The sequence below is a fragment of the Periplaneta americana genome, chromosome 3 (genome assembly GCF_040183065.1).
Source record: "Periplaneta americana isolate PAMFEO1 chromosome 3, P.americana_PAMFEO1_priV1, whole genome shotgun sequence".
NCBI lineage: Eukaryota > Metazoa > Arthropoda > Insecta > Blattodea > Blattidae > Periplaneta > Periplaneta americana.
In genome coordinates, this window is record NC_091119.1 from 38,496,972 (window position 1) to 38,516,891 (window position 19,920).

The following is a 19,920-nucleotide window of genomic DNA, read 5'->3' on the forward strand; positions in this document are numbered from 1 at the left end:
TTATATTAGAATTAATTAATTAAAATTAATTTAATATTTTATAACACTTATGCCACATTTACAATCTGTCTATAATAGACAATAAGTAAATATTTTAAAGGAATATGACATGAATGGAGATGTTATCCCATGACAACACTCCAAAAGAAAAATAACAATGTTTTAAATAGTTGTAGTAAAAATGAATGGAAGGTCAAGAGCGTTGGTCCTTTTAAGTCTTCTTATTGTTTGACTATTATCCAGCAAATTTAAAGCATGATGATTCGGATGTTGATTTAATCGGTGTAGGTATCTTTTACTGAACTTGGAGATCTCTTCTTTTATAGTTGAAATATTAAGATCATGATGAATGACATCATTACGTACATACCATGGTGCAGCGACAATGGAATGTAAAGTTTTGGACTGATACCTCTGCAGTATTTCAATGTTTGAGTTGCTAGCAGTTCCCCACAGTTGGATGCCGTATGTCCAGATTGGTTTTAGTATGGCTTTATAAACAAGAAGTTTATTTTCTAATGACAGTTTTGATTTAGGTCTCAATAACCAATAGATTTTTGATGTTTTAAAATGTAATTCTTTACGTTTAGTTTCAATATGTTTTCGCCATGTTAAGCGGCGATCTAAGTGCATACCTAAATATTTAACATCGTCTGCTTCAGGAAGTTATTTGTTGTACAGTGTTACAGGAGGACAGTTTTCAGTTCTGGTTCCAAAAGTAACATGAACTGATTTGTTTTCACTCGCTTGTATTCTCCATTTAATTAGCCAGTCTTCTGTTTCTTTCAATTTATTCTGCAGGTTTTCAGATGCTGTTGATGGATCTTCATGTGAAGCAAGAATAGCAGTGTCATCAGCGAAAGTAGCCACCAATACTTCATTAGAAATTGGAAAATCAGCTGTATAAATTGTATATAGTATAGGGCCTAAGACTGAACCTTGAGGTACATCTGACTTTATATCATAGAATGAGGAGAAATATTCTCCGAACTTTACTTGAAAAATTCTCGATGTTAAGTACGAATGAAGTAATAAATAATAGGGTTGCGGAAGTATGACTTTCAGTTTGTAAAGTAGACCAAGATGCCAGACTTTATCGAAGGCCTGTTGAATGTCTTAAAATACAGCTGAACAATACTTTTTTGTTTCTATGGAATCTTCAATTTTATTGACGACTGTATGAATTTGTTCTATTGTAGAGTGTTCTCTTCGGAATCCGAATTGATGGTCAGGTATAATATTGCTGTCAGTAAGAATTGGAGTCAATCTCTTTAAAAAGAGCTTCTCAAATAATTTAGATAGTATTGGTAACAAACTAATTGGACGATATGAAGCCACTTCATTTGGTAGTTTCTCTGGTTTTGGAATCAAGATAATTTGAGAAACTTTCCACTTTGCTGGATAATAAGAAGTTCTAAGAATTCCATTAAAAAGAGTTGCAATAAACAAAATTGCTTTTCTGGGAAGTTCCAAAAGAATTTTAGCAGTTATCAAGTCGTAGCCAGGGCACTTCTTTGGATGTAGTTCTGTTTCTATTACTTTCTTAACATCGTTTGGAGAAAAACTCGGAATTGGTAAACACATCTGAAGTGGGACACTGAGAAATTCGTTAATTTCGTTATCGTTGGAATTTACTGTAGATGCTGGATTTGGAGTGAAAACATTTGCTAAATGACTTGCAAAAAGTTCAGCTTTCTCTAAGTCACTTCTGGCCCAATCACCATTGCTTTTTCTAATTGGAGGTATCGCTCTCTGAGGACGTTTCAGTTTCTTAGTTATTTTCCACAGGGAATAGTCATCTCTATTTGTAGCACTAAGATTTAGAAGATAATCGTTGAAGGTTTCATTCTTTAATTTAAAGAGAAGATGTTTTAATTCTTTGATACTTTTATTTAGTTTGGTTTTGTCTTTAGGTCGTCTATGATTTTGCCAAATTGCTCGTAGTTTTCTTTTTTCTGAAATTTTATTCTTTATTTCTTCTGGATAATTGATGCAAGTTTCTTCTTTGGGGCTCAGAACTGGAGTAGATCTCCAAGCAGCTTGTTGAATTAATTCTGTTAAATATTCAGTGGCAGTATCAATGTCTGTGTCTGATTTGAGGGGAAGGTTAAGGGTGATATTATTTTCTATCCAACTTCTAAAAGAGTTCCAGTCTGTATGCTTGTTGTAAAGCGAAGGGGAGTGCATTTTCTTAATTACCGTTACACTTATTGTGGCTATAATTGGAGTGTGATCAGAACAAAGATAAAAACAAGATTCGACATCAATATAATTGTTCCCTGTTCCATTGACAATAAAGAAATCCAATAAATCAGGTATTTTGTTTGGAATGCTGTGAGCTTAGTGTGTCTACAAACAAATAGCTGTTAAATTATTTGCTTTAATTACAAGTTGTGGGAGTGTATTATTTTAATTTTATTGTGATTTCAGTTCATAAATATGTTTTCTTCGTGTTTGACTACTTAATTGAAGTGGATTTCAAGATTTGTTTTAAATTAATTATAAAAACTGTTTCCTGAAGTGTTGCCAAGTAAACAAGTTCCTAGCAACCCATTACTCTGAACTCTTTCAAGTATATGTTATACTAGTGGCTTGTGCAGCAAATGCTGCTGCAAACTAAGTTCGTTAGACGTTCAAATAAATTTTTTTCAGATTTATTTTCAATGAAGAATACTTGTCTTTTTGATAGTTATTTGCTTCCATAATAATTAAACATACTCCCTCTGAATGGATTTTTTTTAGGCCAAATACTTTTTCTTGAACCTACCCAACTTCAGTTTTTGAGTTTCAACGCGAAAACGCAAGTATCAATGTCAGGACGATAGCAGCAGCTATTTCAGGTCATTGTGGATTGTAGACAAAAGTTAAAAAAAAAAATGTCAGGTTTGCTAAGCTTTCGAACAATAGCATTTTCGTATAGCTGCTGCATGTAGAACTTGAAATGTAGAGCGTAAAATAATTTTATCCTACTAAGAGATCTTGCTGAAATGCTCTGGAGACTACAAAATTTTCTAGACCTCTTATTTTATTAGTAAGTAATACCTTTTGATCTTTCCTTAGGAACTGTAATTTTTGCGCTCTCTCGAGCCAATATTGAAGACAATGACACATATCAATATCTACACTACACCGCCATTAAGTATATGAAAAAAAGACCCAACCCCACTGGGTTAATAAGTATAAAAATATTTGATTTTTAATAACAATATTATTATCTTACTTAAGTTTTGTAGTTATATATAGCAGCCACTCAGTAAATTATAGAAATGAAGATCTAAATTAAGATTTCTCTACATTTACTTACATAACCTCAAAACGTTTCACTTTCATGTCATCAATATAGTATCAATATTATGTACAATTAATGAAAAATAGACGCATCATGATATTAACTATAATAATATTTAATTTGTAATGGTAATAATGTCATCAAACCACCTCAAGTTTCGTAGATTTGAATATCCAATACACAGCTGTACTCAGAAAATTATACACTGCAGAATCAGTTTTTAATAACAAATTGAATTGAGCTCTAAATATGTCGGCAATCCTGCAGGTCATGGCCTTCGTGTAATAGCCTATTGTTTATTGTAGTGTGTGTTTTGTTCTGAAATTCAATCCCTTCGCTTTTTTGTATACGGCCTAGACAATAGTAATGTTTTCTTGAAATTGGATAATTTCTCAATTCCACCACGAGGCGCTGTCTGCTAAGCTCTGGTGACCACAGAAGAAATACTCAATATGAATTAAAATAAATGATTAAAGAGTAATAATAACACTTATAAATAATAAATAAGAAAATAATAAGTGTTATTATGTTTAGTTCTGTTAATTATGGTAAAAGCGTGAGTTTAAAAGCAGGGAATATAACACATAGTAACCTTTTCAGTTTAAGTAACATGATGACAGAGGTGTAATTTTGTAGTTCATTCGCTGAGTAGCACCCCTAGCCTAAACTGCGATGTTTCTAAATAATCATTTAGGGTAAATATTTACCATAACTTGTACTAAGTTTTATAATTTCACTCACTGCACTGGTACATTCCACTTGATATTGCAGATTCAAGAATCATAGTTTCAGGATTTTGCGACTCAGTGGATTATAAGCCACATTCTTCGAAGGAACAAGCTTTTCAGTTAAAGCTGGTGCAATGTTATCTAGAAGTGGCCTAACAAATTTCACAGTAATGATATTAGCAAGTCGTTTTTGGCCGTCTTCGTCACAAATTGGGCATTGCAAGAGAGGGCACCTACACAGTAACGGCTCAATTTCCGAACACAAATTTTCTAATATATTCTTGTTTGGTATGAATGGTACTGCCCGTTCAACAAAACGATGAATGACTGATAACACTGAAACAAAGGTAGGTTTCGGATATAGCAGAGCTCCTAAATCTTGATTTGCAATAAGACTCATCAATGGAGAGCTATTAGTGTTTTCAGCTATACAATCTAAGCACCCTATGCAGGAGACCCTTTCTTCCACTATTCGTACTACATAGCCACCAATGTATGTCAAACTTGCTGTTTTCATTGTTGGTAATGGTATGTCTGTAAAAAAATCCATTACTGGTTTACAAAAAATTGCAATAATAAATAATAAAAACCACAGAAAATTTTAATGAAACACTGTAACAGTTACTAGTAAATCAAATGACTAATTGTCATTGAATATGTCTGTAGCTTACCTGATTGGTTTAGTAGCTGTTGCAGGATGTTTAAAACTGACTAAGGAATACTATATGGTGCAGCAGCGGTATCTGGCATATCTAGTTCTTGAATAGGTCGTCCATCTGTGATGTCAGATGCATGGTTCTCTACACTGCTAAAGTTTGACATGCACAAAATACCCGTTTTCAATATCTTTTGCAAACTGAAGTTCACTGCCCTTGCATCCAACATGTCATTTGATCCGGACATACGGCGCAATGTACTAAAGAGCGACTCAACAGGATCATTTGAAAATGCTCTAGTAAGAACATAATGGTACCCATTTTCTAAAAGATATTTAATGCAGAGAACAGTCGATTTTGTTGTCAACGTGATAGCTTCATATGTCTCGTTAGTTAGGAAATCTTTTTGACGTGTGCTACTTGCACACTTCGTTGTATGGATATAAGAAAGGAAATAATTTTCTAGCCAATCTAGACGATAATTATCCAAAGAGAAGAACTGTTGCTTATCATGATTTCTACTTTCCACATGATAATGTGTATTGCTAATATCATGCATTGCGAACCACTTGTTGATATTTTCCATAAAAGTCAATGTCGCATCAGAATCTTTGAATTTGTGGGCTTCAGGGTGTGAGCTTGCATTTTCTTTCAATGTTCTGATAGCAACAATTACACATGGAGAAAATATTTCTTTTGCCCTTCGAACGTTCATTTTTTCAAATGCAGTAGGCTCAACGTGTTTTTTCGTGAGATATCTGACAGGTTTCACTGTATCATCTTTTTGGAGTTTGTGTAACAATTTCACATATTTCTCTGATATTGTTCCAGTACCATCAGACATTTCACGTTCCAGGAATTAGGTTCTGATGTTTTTCAATATGTGGCACTGGTCAAAACTTAGAAATAACTTTCTGTTTCCATCACAAGGATGTGTGGTCACGGGTTTCAATGAACCACCTGAAAGATGCTTCATCATTGTAGTATTGCTTTTATGGTTGTCAGAAACAATTCTAATAACTATAAAACCACATTTCTCGACTTCACTAATCACTTGCAATGTTAGTATATGTAACTCTTGCCCTGATAATTGTTTTGTGAAGAAAAATGCACATGGTATACGGTAGCTGGTTGAGAGCCCCCTTAAAACAAAACACAAGACTCGATTAGCCACTACTTCTTACTTGGGAATATCAAGTATTTCATCCTCATTTCTTTGTGCTTCTGTTTCCCTTATAGCCAAAAAAAGTATCAAGCTTGCGATCGTATATTATCTTGGGATTGACTGCAGCCTCGTCTACAATAAGTGATGAAAACCGCTCAACTACAGTGAGGTTTTTTGCTTCTAAGAGCAACCTTTCTTTAATCAAAGGAGTGACACCAGACGAGCAATCCGTAGGGCCAGAATATCTCGTGAGTGTTCTCTTAGAAGGCAGTTTAAAAAAAAAAACCTCTTGATCGTATATGGGAATAACCTTTAGGAGATATGTATTGCAGTATTATGCATTCTCTGATTGTCTCACTATTCCACCTTGGTATTCTCTTTCGATGATTAAGCAGCTGATATAGGATAAATTTTGCATGAATACTGCCTTCATCTGCCTCTTTCTTTACATTTTCCAGTTCCTTATGTAACGGATCTCTTTCAATTAGTTGGAGTTTTTCGGTTGTTTTCGTTATCTCATCTTGCTTCTCTTGTAACACCCGATTAAGTCGTGTAATTTTCACACGCAATCTGTTAATATTTCTTTTTAGCTCGTCAATGTTGACAGCGTCTGTTTGAGTCGCTTTATGGTCATTTTCAACTGGCAAGAAGGAAATGTCACTAACTAATGTTGAGCCACTCGGGACATCTTGCTCAAATAGTGAAAAACCTATATTACTAAAAGATTTGCGTTTCTTTGGTGGAGGGAGATCAGTTTTAATAATCGTTCGTCTTAGTCTTTTGATATTTGTCACTTTATACATAGGATAATGATGGAATATTGTTAGCACAGCATTTGGTTTTAATCGTCTAAATTTTCCATTATTAGAATAATCTTCTTCCTTGAAATGTAAACTACAAACGACTGAAGATGGGGAGTTGCTGTTTGGAACGAAGTGAAATCACTTTAAGCCATTTTTCGCATCTTTCCCTATCACTCGGAAATTCGTGGAATGATATTGTTCCTCCACTCCTTTTTCTATTCGAAGTACACAATGGTACAGGGCAATTCCAATGAAAAGTTGACATGATCGATGAAAAAAAAAGTTCTGTTATTAAAACAAAAAAAAAACATCCTCCAATTAAGAGATGATCTGTAGTTTCTAAAACAAGAGTTGACAATAATGTATCACATGACATGCTGCCATATTGCTTCATTTCAATAATGACATCAGAGTTTCAGTTGGACACTGATTATTATCACTGATTATCTTCTGTCCTTTTCTAGAAAAAAGGTAAGGGACTGAAACTAATATGGTACTGAAGTCAAGCTGAGGAAATGTACTTTCAGAATTGCTATGTCGATAAGTAGTGTGACATGTGGTTTATGGATTTATGAAAGCATTAAAATACCACATATTTGATGTTACGTCAGTTACGATTTTCGATAATTTTTTTTATATTTTAGCACTCAAGATAGGTATATTTGTGATAATTACCAGACTTCTAATGGATTATGTAATGATTATGGAATGGTATGTCATTTGTTCATAACTCATTTACTTTGGTAGTTATGAACTGTAACAGACATAACATACTTAATGTAACAGACGTAACATAGTTTATGTTGTATTTGTAGCATTAATAACATATGCCCCATAACCTATAAATGCAAAATAAGCTTCCTTTCCCCCAGATGGACCACATGCCTATAGAAAATACTAAAAAGAAACCAATGACACCTGCAGAAAGAATGAGAAAATACAGATCCAGATTGAGTGCAGAAAAGGCTTAAGAAATATGGAAGCAAGTGCAGAAGACCAGAGAAATAGAAGATCTGGATGGAATCATAGCAGAAGACGAGCAGAAGCAGCGAAATCAAGAAACAATGGCAGAAATGCGGAAACATAAACAAGCGAGTGACAATCAACAGCAACTGACAGCAGTCCCTCAAAATCATTTGCGTCACCACAGTCCTTTGGCAAAGCTCTGCAAAAAGTGAAGAAAGTGCTATCCCAATCTCCAAAAAAGAAAGAAGCTGTAGTGAAAAAATTGTCTCAATCTTTTGGATTTATAAACCGAGTGACACACAGAAGGCTACCTGATGAAAATGCAGAAACAAGAAATAAGGTTGTTAAATTTTACGAAAGTGATCTCATCTCCAGGCAATCTCCAGGAATGAAACATTTTATCACTATAAAACAGGAAGGAAAGAAGACAACTGTGCAGAAGAGAATTTTAAATATGAATGTCATGGAAGCATACAGACTTTTTAAAGAAGAAAATCCGAGACTGAAATAGGGAAGTCAACTTTTGCTAATTTAAGACGAACTCATGTAAGGCTATTGTCTGAGAAGGACCATGCCGTTTGTTGCTGCAAGTATCATGACAATTTTCAGTTCCTGCTTGATTCATTTAATGTACTTGGCTGTAATCTTCTAAAGGTAGAAATTATTGTCAAAGATTCTAATGCTTGTGGATAGCAAGTTGCTGTTTAGGTGAATGCAATAAGTGTGCAGATGCTGAAGCTTTTGTTTCAGAACAGGTGAAGAATGTTTATCTAAATGCTACTATTACCTACTATCAATGGAATGCAGAAAGCAAGAAGACTGCCATTTCTTGTACTGTTCGTGGGGCTAATATTGCTCTTCTTGAACAACTGAAAATAATGAGGCGCTACTGTTTCATAGCAAATACTCAATTAAGAGCTATCAAATAAATGAAATCATTTCTTGCACATGATGAAACTATCATTATGTCGATTTTTCAGAAAACTTCAATATACGTCAGCAGAATGAGATTATGTCTGCACATTGGATTACACAAGGGGTAACACTCTACACATGCATCATCACAAAAGACAATCAATCTGCATCTTGTGTTGTAGTAAGTGATGACTTACAACATGACAAACCTGCTGTTCTTGAATTCAATCGAATCATTCTTAGTACCCATGAAGAGAGTCATCCAAACATTAAAAAAATTCACCTGTGCTCTGATGGTGCTGCAAGTCAATTTAAAAATCGATATACACTGACTAACTTATAGTCACAAACCCAACTCTATTGCACTCAGATTTGAAGGAAGTAACCTGGACATTTTTTGGCACTGCTCACGGGAAAGGCCCAGTGGATGGCTTAGGTGGTACCATAAAAAAGGCTGTGTGGAGAGCAATCCTTCAAAGGAAAATCACAATCACAAGTGCTACGGAATTCTTTGAAGCTGCACTGGCAGTGTCTGAGAAAATCAAAGTTATTTTTGTACCAAAGTAGAAAATAGATTTATACATACAGCAGAAGCAACATGAATGATCGAAGACTAACACTGCCCCCATTCATGGTCTTAAGAATTTCCACTACTTTCTACATGACTCTACAAGTAACATATTTCAAGCTTGTGAAATCAATACTAAAGAATACCAGAGACTATTTAAGGATATGTATGTCTCTCGCCACCAGATACAGAACAAAATGTAGGCTTCAATACCATATTTAAAAGAGATGATTTTGTTGTTGTAATTAATGAAAATAATGAATTTTATGAGATTGTGACTGATATCAATGGGAATGGAGAGTTCCGAGTACGGGTTATGCATCCAGCCGGATGTGGATGGGTATGGCCACAAATGGAAGATGAAATATGGTACTCACCTGATGACATTGTTAGAAAGATAAATGCACCTATACCTGGCAATACAAGAGGACTCTTTTCATTTTCAACATAAATATTCAGTTGTTACGTCCGTTACAATCGTTGAGTTACGTCCGTTACGCTTACATTTCCTTGAAGAATGCTAAGGTAATCAGAGTGGTATACTTTTAAAATAGTACCAACATAACTTGTATGATGTCTACTTTAAAGTAAAAAAAAAAAAATTGGAATAAATATCTGCTGTACTTTCAGAGAAATCAGACATTTAATTTAGTGTAGAAATTACCTTGTCCTTTCTTTGTTACATCCGTTACGTTTCAGCTATATATTATTATATAAAGACAATAATGGTTAGGTCCATTCACACTTCATACATGGATGCATTGGTATTAGATACATCTGTGGTAAAATTTGTTTTTATAGATGTGTATTAAGTTTGAAACAATCCAGATGTTTTCCCCAAATAACAGGTCTGAGAGTTACGTCCGTTACTTTGGAATTGCCCTACACAACAATTCGTCATTTTGAATCACATCACAATAAACTCACTTGCCAGTAGAAAGAAGCACAATATTTTAGTATAATTGCACAAGAAACCATACACACATTCCTCAGCGAACCTTGGCAACTAATGCCATCTGGCGGAAATTTCACATTTTCTCGATTACAGCTTTAACACAGGGATCAACATGAATTGTCAAGGCCGGTAAGGAAGAAGCAAAGCGAGCATCAAGTCGGCCGTGATTATATAAAATTAGTTCTCAAAACTGACAACAGATGGATTTTGGAAAATAGGAAAATTATGTAGGAAAATTGACATTTTACTGAAAACTACTACTTTTTTGAAAAACTTTGGGTTCCAAGCTTCAAAATGAGGGGCCATTTATTAAAATCCGTTCAGCCGTTTTCCCGTAATTTTCATTACCAGTTCAAATTATATATAGATTATTTCCAGTGTTACATACTATTTATTATAATTTTATTAGTGAATTATCGTTATTAATATTATTCATCATGACCACTAATGTTAATTTAGGCCTAACGCCACATACTAGTGAGTCTGCACATGTGCAGTCCCAAGCTATCAATGCTTCAGATGACAATGAATCCGATTCCGATGAAGGTTGGCAAATAACAAAGACTTATAAAAGATCAAGACAAGGGTATCCCAAATCCTTGAAGACTACTGTTAAACGACAGCATTTAGAAGATTCGAACCAATATGCAGTGCTAGCTACTGACACTGTAAATGAAATGCAACTTGACTGTGGCACAGAACCTGAACAAGTAAGTGATAATGTTAATAAGAATTCACAAATGTCAGAAGATCCTAAACCCCCTCCAGTGTTTATTCCTGGTGTCACGAACATTGTCAAATTAATTCAGCATTTATCACTGAATGGTATTGATACAAAAAATGAAATTACATATAAAATATTACGTAATAATGAAATTAAACTTATGGCGAAAACAATTGACAGCTATAGGAAGCTAGTAAATTTTCTTTCAAAAGATAATGCAGAATTTCATACTTATCAACTAAAACAAGACCGTGCCTATCGTATTGTGATCAGGAATATACACCCTTCTACTTCTATAGATGATATAAAATCAGCAATTGAAGAATGTGGCTATAAAGTAAGAAATATCGTCAACATCGGACATCGAGCTAGCAAAGATCCCTTGCCATTACATTTTATCGATCTTGGACCACATGAAAACAACAAAAGTATTTACAATATGGAATTCCTCTTAAATGCCAGAATTAGAGTTGAGAGCCCACGCTCAAATACAAATATTGTCCAGTGTCATAGATGCCAACTGTATGGCCACACTAAATCTTACTGTAAAAGGTCTTTTCGTTGTGTTAAATGTGGTGGGGATCACGACACTGCAACGTGCACCAAAACCAGAGCAACCGCAGCAACTTGTCTCCTATGTGGCGGAGATCATCCTGCGAATTACAAGGGCTGTGTCGTGTATCAACAAATTCAGTACCGCAGAAATATGCCAAATAAAACTAAACAGTACACCAATAGATATCCACCAGTAAATGAACTAACCAATACTTATAAATTGTCACAATCATCAACACCACCAACTCCTGCACAACCAATTTTGTCTGACAGGCCTTTATATTCTGATATTCTGCAAAAAACACGCATAGATGTAAATAGTTCTACTCAGTCGGATACTGCAAATATGAAAACCATTTTGCTATCCTTCAATAGATTGGAAGCTACAGACGTGGACAAATTAACAAAATTGACGATTTTTTTATGATAATTCTATTTACAAAATTTGACTTTTCAATTTAGACTACAGTTGACAATTTTGCATATTTCCTTCATTATTGAAGACAGAAATATGCAAAAAGTCAACTGTAGTTTAAATTGAAGAGTCAGGTTTTGTAAAAATATATAATAAAAATTTTCAATTTTGCTAATAATTTGTAAATTAGCAAAAATGTTAACTGCATTGAAGAGTCAAATTTTGTAAAAATATAAAACAAAAATCTTCAATTTTGCTAATAATTTGGAAATATCCAAAATGTCAACTGTGGTCCAAATTGAAGAATCGAATTTTGTAAAAATATATAATAAAAACCTTCAGTTTTGCTGGAAAAATATCAAATGTAGTCCAAATTGAGAAGTTAAATTTTAAAAAATATACAATACAAATCTTCAATTTTGCTAATAATTTGGAAATGCACAAAAATGTCAACTGTAGTCTAAATTGAAGAATCATATTTTGTAAAAATATATAATAAAAATCTTAAATTTTGCTAATAATTTGTCCACGTCTGTATAATACAAAAACAAGCCGAGCAAACTATTACGTTAATAAACTTACTAACCAGTAACCACAGTCATTTCCAAATTAGCATAATGGCTCAGTCTCTTCGTATTGGATTGTGGAACGCCAATGGCCTGGCTAATCGACGCCAGGAGGTTGAGTTCTTTTTTAAATATACATAAACTGGACGTATTACTTATATCTGAAACCCACTTCACAGATAAAAATTATTTCAATATTCCAAGATATACAATATACGATACAAAACACCCAGATGGAAAAGCACATGGAGGAACAGCAGTGATAGTTAAATCAAATTTACGCCAATACGAATCGTGTAAATTTGAAGATCGGGATATTCAAGCAACTACCGTCATAGTAGAAGACAAGAGCGGACCACTAGCTGTTTCAGCAGTATACTGACCTCCCAAGTATAAAATCACTAGCGAACGTTTCGATGATTTTTTCCAAAATTTAGGTCACAAATTTATTGTAGGTGGTGACTACAATGTAAAGCATCCAATGTGGGGCTCAAGATTGATAACTCCAAGGGGAAGGGAATTACAACAATGTGTAACAAATAAAACATTTGAAACTCTTTCTACAGGCCAACCTACATATTACTTTAATTCAATTGATTTTATATTAGTATTAGCTAATTAAGTTAATGTTAATAGAAGAAAATTTATTTATTTATTTTTTAATAATTCAAAGCTGTTAGAGTTTGGATAATCTTTAACTTATTAACTAAAAGAAAATAAATGTTGGTACTCACATTAATGAGATGAATGATCCTGTCGATTCTTCCACAGTTGTTCTAGACCTATATTTGAACGACTAGATATTTCTTTAATGGCACTAGAATCACTGATATTAATATCTTCACACACAGCTTCTGAACTATTAGCAGAGTCTAAATGAAGCGTATCATCACGTTCCTTTCTTTCAAAGATCCGGATCGAAGCCAGTTTTTCATTACTGTATGTATAATGGGCACTAATTAACAGAGACATAGACAACTACTAGCGTGTACCACATAAGAAAGATTTAAAGTCATAAATACATGAAAAGGTTCGGTACTTTGGTTTTTTAAATTTTTATTGGGTTATTTTGCGACGCTGTATCAACATCTAGGTTATTTAGCGTCTGAATGATATGAAGGTGATAATGCCGGTGAAATGAGTCCGGGGTCCAGCACCGAAAGTTACCCAGCATTTGCTCGTATTGGGTTGAGGGAAAACCCCGGAAAAATCCTCAATCAGGTAACTTTCCCCGACCGGGATTCGAACCCGGGCCACCTGGTTTCGCGGCCACAGGTGTGGACGGTACTTTGGTCCTGTGTTATGAATTCCGATGGTTCCTGGCTGGATTACAGGTGCAGCACCAGAAGTGCAGGGAAAAGATGGCGAGAAACACCTTGTTCATAGTGCTTTAAATTCCTCTTTTATTACTGAGAGTAGAGTGGGAAGTCAATAGACGGGTAGGGTAATAAATTTTATAAAATGTCAGTACTGGGAGAAAAAGTGAAAGCGATTGCCATGTGTAATTTTCAATCTATGAGATTTTCAGCTACCGGTATAATGTAATACGCAATTCGTTTGAATTTTATTTTTCCTTCTGTCTTTTTTGAAGGACCACAAGGGCAGACCTCGAGGACCACAGGTGGTCCGCGGACCATAGTTTGAGGAACGCTGGTCTAGTATATATAGTCACGAAGCTTGAGTTTATGAGGGTACTAGGAACATTAGACTGTCCAGGTACTATTTCGCATTGTCTGTAATGAGGCGATAGTAGCGATCCTAGTGGTTAGCACCTATCTATGGATGCATATTTCCTACGTATTGAGCTTCGTGACTGTATATACTAGACTGTGGTATTATTACAGGGACATCATTTTATTTTTACTAACATTTTTAATATTAACCTGTCTATACCTTTAGAGAACCGGAAACACCGCTTGCTCCCCCCTCCAAGACTGGACTTCGATGATACTGGCGTAAAACACAAATCACTCTATCAGGTATAGGAAGGAAGAAAAGTAGTTCATCCATTTACGTAAACTAGGTAATATCGCGATTTTGAGTTTGATAATTTTCATTAGGTTTTTCTTTAATCAAAGTACAGTACTGTATTAAGAATAAGTGTTTTTACTCACGAAGTGAGTTATCCATGCGAACGTATTCATTATGCAGTGATTATTATACTGTCTACAGCACATTAGGGTACAATATAGAGAATGAAGTTAAATTGAAAAATAATCATAATATGAATATTTAAACACAATTTTGAAAATGGTTGCCGTTCATTTCGATACAGGCTTCAGTTCTTTCGTGCATATTATCGCACTATAGACTATTGCATCTCATTCCAATTGCCAGTTTCGTCCTTCGTACTAGTAACTCATGTTGAAATAATTCTGTACCTACTCTACGTACTGTAAATTCAATCTTCACTTCTGCCCGACCCGAAAATATAAAATTACTCAGACATGCTATCTACTGTCCGTCCAAGTGGTTATGCCGCAGGATTGTAGAAAGGGAGGAAATCACGTGACAGTTAATTACTTAACGAGGCCCTTTTATTTAAGTTAAATTAAACAGCTGTATAATATTACGTAAACGTCCAATTCCTAAGAGAAATTAATGTTTTCAGAAAAGAGCTAAGACAGCCCAGCTATTACAGAGGGGCGAGCAGAAGCAGGTGGGGGAAATCGGGATGCGACGTAGGCAAACGGACAGTACCTGTGCGAAAATATGATTCAATATTGAAAGCTCTTTCGTCACTGGAAAACGCGAATATATTTCTGGAACGTACTATACTAGTAACTCAGTACTGCTTACTATCTGCGGTCTTGGTTCTGTGTGGAGTTGGAACTTCCTTAGTAGAAGGGGTGGGAGTGAAGTACATTAAAAAACTCAGGTACAATAAAAATTGAAGTAAAAATAAAATGATGTCCCTGTATATAGGTCTACATCTATGTACAGTCCCGCGTCCTAACGTCGCGGTCTAAGGCACCATGCTTAAGACTCATGTTACGTAATGCGCACTGGCATGAGGTCCCACGAAATTTCGGCCAATGTATGGGACAGTTGTCCACCTAGCATAGTGATAAAATTGGAGAGCTACGCTAGGTAGCGAAATCCGATCTCGGAAACCAGCTTTAGGTACCATCGTGCTGACCACAGGATTCCTCCTTACTGGTTGAATGATCGTTCACCTCTGCCGAGGCATGTGAGGTGAAGACAACAATTGGCTGGTTGACTTCTTTGGCCCTTCATAGACTGTCGTGCCACGAATTATTTACTTTATTATCTATCTAAACGATAAATGAGGTTCGTGTATTTTCTTTTCAAGATCTCCAATTGAAGCATTGGGCCGAATAACGGTCTATGTTACAATCTGCTAACTGTGCAGGAGGAACAAAACGTTACATCGTAATTCCGCTCATAAATTTACTATCGGATGGGCAACATAGACCGTTATTCCATCAATATTTTTTGTACACTAAGCGGAGTATACGATTGTTTGTTATTGAAAGTCATATTACACATCATAGACGTTTGTAACACTTTTAACTCCACAGAAATGCTACTGAGGAATACAGACAAACAGTTTTATACGATCAGAATATTGCGAAATATACACAATCAATAAAAAGGTCAAATTATGAACAAAATGATTATGACATTTATTTTTAAATGCTATATATTAACATGACTTAACACGATGTAATTTATTATAGTTACACTCAATGTCATATTATGAATAAACATACAATATTGATCAAATAGTAACACTATTATTAGAAAATAACTGCAGTATTGAGATGTAGGGACACAATTGAATTAATGAAAGTTGTAACAATAACAAATGAATAAAGAAAATTAAATATTACAGTTAAGAAATTGTTAGGGGATGGAATTTGAACCCCTGTCCCGAATATGCAGTATCAATCCCAAAAGATGGCTTATCTGTTAAGTATACATTTTGGAATATGTATGGTAAGACTTTCCTGTGTTAAATTTCAATGTACCTCGTTTACATGTTTCGACCTATTTATGGGTTATCTTCAGAACTGGTCCTTGTTGGTCTTGGCGCCACTTGTTCTGTATCCTATGAGGGTGTGTTCCTGTGGTATAGTGTAGAGTCAAAGAGTGTGTGTGTTTTGAAGTTGAGTTGTGTGTTGAGAATTTCGTGGGGTGTGTTTTTGTGTGTCTATATATTTCATATTGTTCTAGTGTGTTTAGTTGGCTTTTTGGTTGGATGTGTAATATTTCCATGTCAGTGTTGATGTCTCTGTGGATGTGGTTAGCATTTGTGATGTGTTCTGCATATGTGGAGGTAATTTGTAATTTTTTTCATGGCTGTGATGTGTTCTTTGTAACGTGTTTGAAACGATCTGCCTGTCTGTCTTATGTAGAAGTTCTTGCAGGTGTTACATTTGAGTTTGTATACGCCTGTGCAAACTAAACACACTAGAACAATATGAAATATACAGACACACAAAAACACACCCCAAAGAAATTCTCAACACACAACTCAACTTCAAAACACACACACTCTTTGACTCTACACTATACCACAGGAACACACCCTCACAGGAAACAGAACAAGTGGCGCCAAAACCAACAACGAGCAGTTCTGAAGATGACCCATAAATAGGTCGAAATATGTGAACGAGGTACGTTGAAATTTAACACAGGAAAGTCTTACCATACATATTCCGAAGTGATACAGTGTTGAATAATTTCGAGGAAAAAATTGTTCCGGGGCCGGGTATCGAACCCGGGAACTTTGGTTTAACGTACCAACGCTCTACCAACTGAGCTACCCGGGAACTCTACCCGACACCGATCCAATTCCTCCCTCTATATCCACATACCTCAAAGTGGGCTGACAACCGTCAAGCAACCAACTTCGAGTGCACACTAACTCCGTGTGACTTACAGTACATTGTGGTTTTCTGTTAACGAACAGTGACGTGTATTATGCAAATCAAGATTTCAGGTATAACTCCCTGTAAAGATGATTTGAACAATTTCGACGGCCGGGTATCGAACCCGGGACCTTTGGTTTAACGTACCAACGCTCTACCAACTGAGCTACCCGGGAACTCTACCCGACACCGATCCAATTCCTCCCTCTATATCCACATACCTCAAAGTGGGCTGACAACCATCAAGCAACCAACTTCGAGTGCACACTAACTCCGTGTGACTTACATTGTGTGCACTCGAAGTTGGTTGCTTGACGGTTGTCAGCCCACTTTGAGGTATGTGGATATAGAGGGAGGAATTGGATCGGTGTCGGGTAGAGTTCCCGGGTAGCTCAGTTGGTAGAGCGTTGGTACGTTAAACCAAAGGTCCCGGGTTCGATACCCGGCCCCGGAACAATTTTTCCCTCGAAATTATTCAAATCAACTTTACAGGGAGTTATACCTGAAATCTTCATTTGCATGATACAGTGTTAAAAGTTGTGTAATCAAGATGTATACATTTTATTAATAATGAAGACAATAACAATCACAGTTTTCAAATGTTGACAGTAAGAGAGTAATACATTTTAAACAGCTCCTTTCTGACATCAAGAGCAAGCTGTGAGCACATCTCCTTACAAGAATTTCCACATATCTGTTCCTGAAACGAAATACCGTGATGAAATTAAGATAAACTATAGTGGCAAAACACAACATAGACCAACTAACACAAGGTAAAGTATAAATTAAAATAAAACTAATAAAATACTTAAAAAATAACAGAGAGGAATTACATTACTTGGGGGATCTTTCGCACTAACTTGCGACTTCGTCTTCCTTGTTATGTAGGCGTACTTATGACCACTATCTCTCAGCGACTTTCGTGACACATCTTTCCACTTATTAACACTAATTTGTCTGGATTCTTTTTGTTTTTAGATTTATTTAGCCGATCAATATCTACCGTAGAAATCGTCACTGTCTTGCAGTCGTCCATTTTACGTAACAGATCAACCGAAAGCTAATATACAGAATTTAAGTACCCAGTATTCGTAAAGAGAAACTCCCGTGCAATAACTCCCGATACGATGTAAACAATTGATATACGCTAGAACTGACTAGTGACATAGACCGCTGTTCCAACCAAAAAATTCACGGTTGTAACTCGTGTAGAAGTACCTCTCATACAGATGTTGAAAAACAATTTTTGACACAGCTGTGTGAGACTATACAGAGCAACATTCCATTAAAAACATGATTTTGAAATATTATAACCTAGAGTGTCAATTGATGCCCACAGGAGCAAGCGCGCGCTTTAGAGCCCAGGAGAGCCTGAGCGCTTTACAGTGGAAAGGAAAGAGACAGACGAAAGAGGTGGTATATGGTGCTTGGTCGAGCTATATTCAGGGATGGCCAGCAATGATTCAATAGATAAAGGGAAGAGAACTTATTAAAACTGTATCCATGTTAATTTTTAGATTTGCCTGAGAAGTATAAGTGCATTATAAGAATGTAAGTTTTAATTTTAATGCTCATTTTTCACAAGTTTGATTTTTTTTATTCAAAAGAAATATTTTCTCAACTCTATTTTATAGAAAAGTGAAATTTTCAGGTATAGGCCTATTTATTTAGTAGCCTTACAGAATGTTTTCGTAAATCTAATATACCGTATATAGCTACGTATTACTGAAGATAGTGTATTTAAAATTTTGAAAATATTCTCATGGAAATTGTTTGTAAGGAAATGAATTAACAAAGCAACTACTGTTACATCATAAGTAAAAGATATGTGCCCATGTCTTGTAAAAATGTCAGCTCTATAGCTTCAGCAGATTTCGAGAAAATAATTTAATATTCTGATGATAGGAAGTTGCTCACAAATATCACCTTAAAAGCATAATGCGATAAGAGTTTTGTTATGTAATATTAGTTACACTTAAAACAGATACAGTACCTAGGTAACTTTGTTTTGTACTGTAATATTGTTTTGATTAGTTTATTGATTACTGTTGTAAGGCTAAAGATACCATCAATATAAATTCCAACTTATCATGTCATACTCAAGCTCTTTCTTTGGAATATCACTTTCTTTATGAATGATGTGTTTCATCCACTTAATACACTATAATATTATACTACTATGGAATTTAAGTGAATATTCCTTCTTAACGCTCTATTATGTTATTAAGATTTAAAACACAAGTGCAATATTAAGAAATCAGTGTTAGCACTTTTGTTTTACAGACAATATAGATCATATCAAACAGAAAGAAGCCATATAAAAATAACGACATAAAATTTCACGTTCCGTTTGAAGTTTGTGCACCACTATTTTCTTAATCCAACAGGTTGCTTATTCATATACACAACCCTTCCTCTTTCCATACTTAGCGCTTGCTGCCCGCGCACGACGTCAAGGTCAGAAAAATGCGCTTGCTTTGACATCGCTGACGTACACCGTTATTGGGCCCAACGCTTCAATTGTAAAATTCACGATTTTTATAGGCTATTTGTTTTCTTTTCTTCCTTTTTGCTCTTCTCTCGCTCATCACGTTTTCTTTCCTATTTCTCTCTCTTAATTTTCTTATTTTTCTGTTTTTCTTCCTTCAATTATCAACTTTCATTTCTTTCCTCATTCCATTTTCTTTTCCATCATTCTTTATTTTTCATTGCCTCTTTCA

The 19,920-nt window shown here is 35.2% G+C and overlaps 1 non-coding gene across 1 annotated transcript; it reads left to right on the top strand.

The window, feature by feature from the left end:
* Positions 1–17,581: 17,581 nt before the first annotated feature.
* TRNAN-GUU (transfer RNA asparagine (anticodon GUU)) lies at positions 17,582–17,654 on the top strand. The gene has a single exon. It is a non-coding gene; the product is annotated as a tRNA-Asn (tRNA).
* The last annotated feature ends 2,266 nt before the right edge of the window (positions 17,655–19,920 follow it).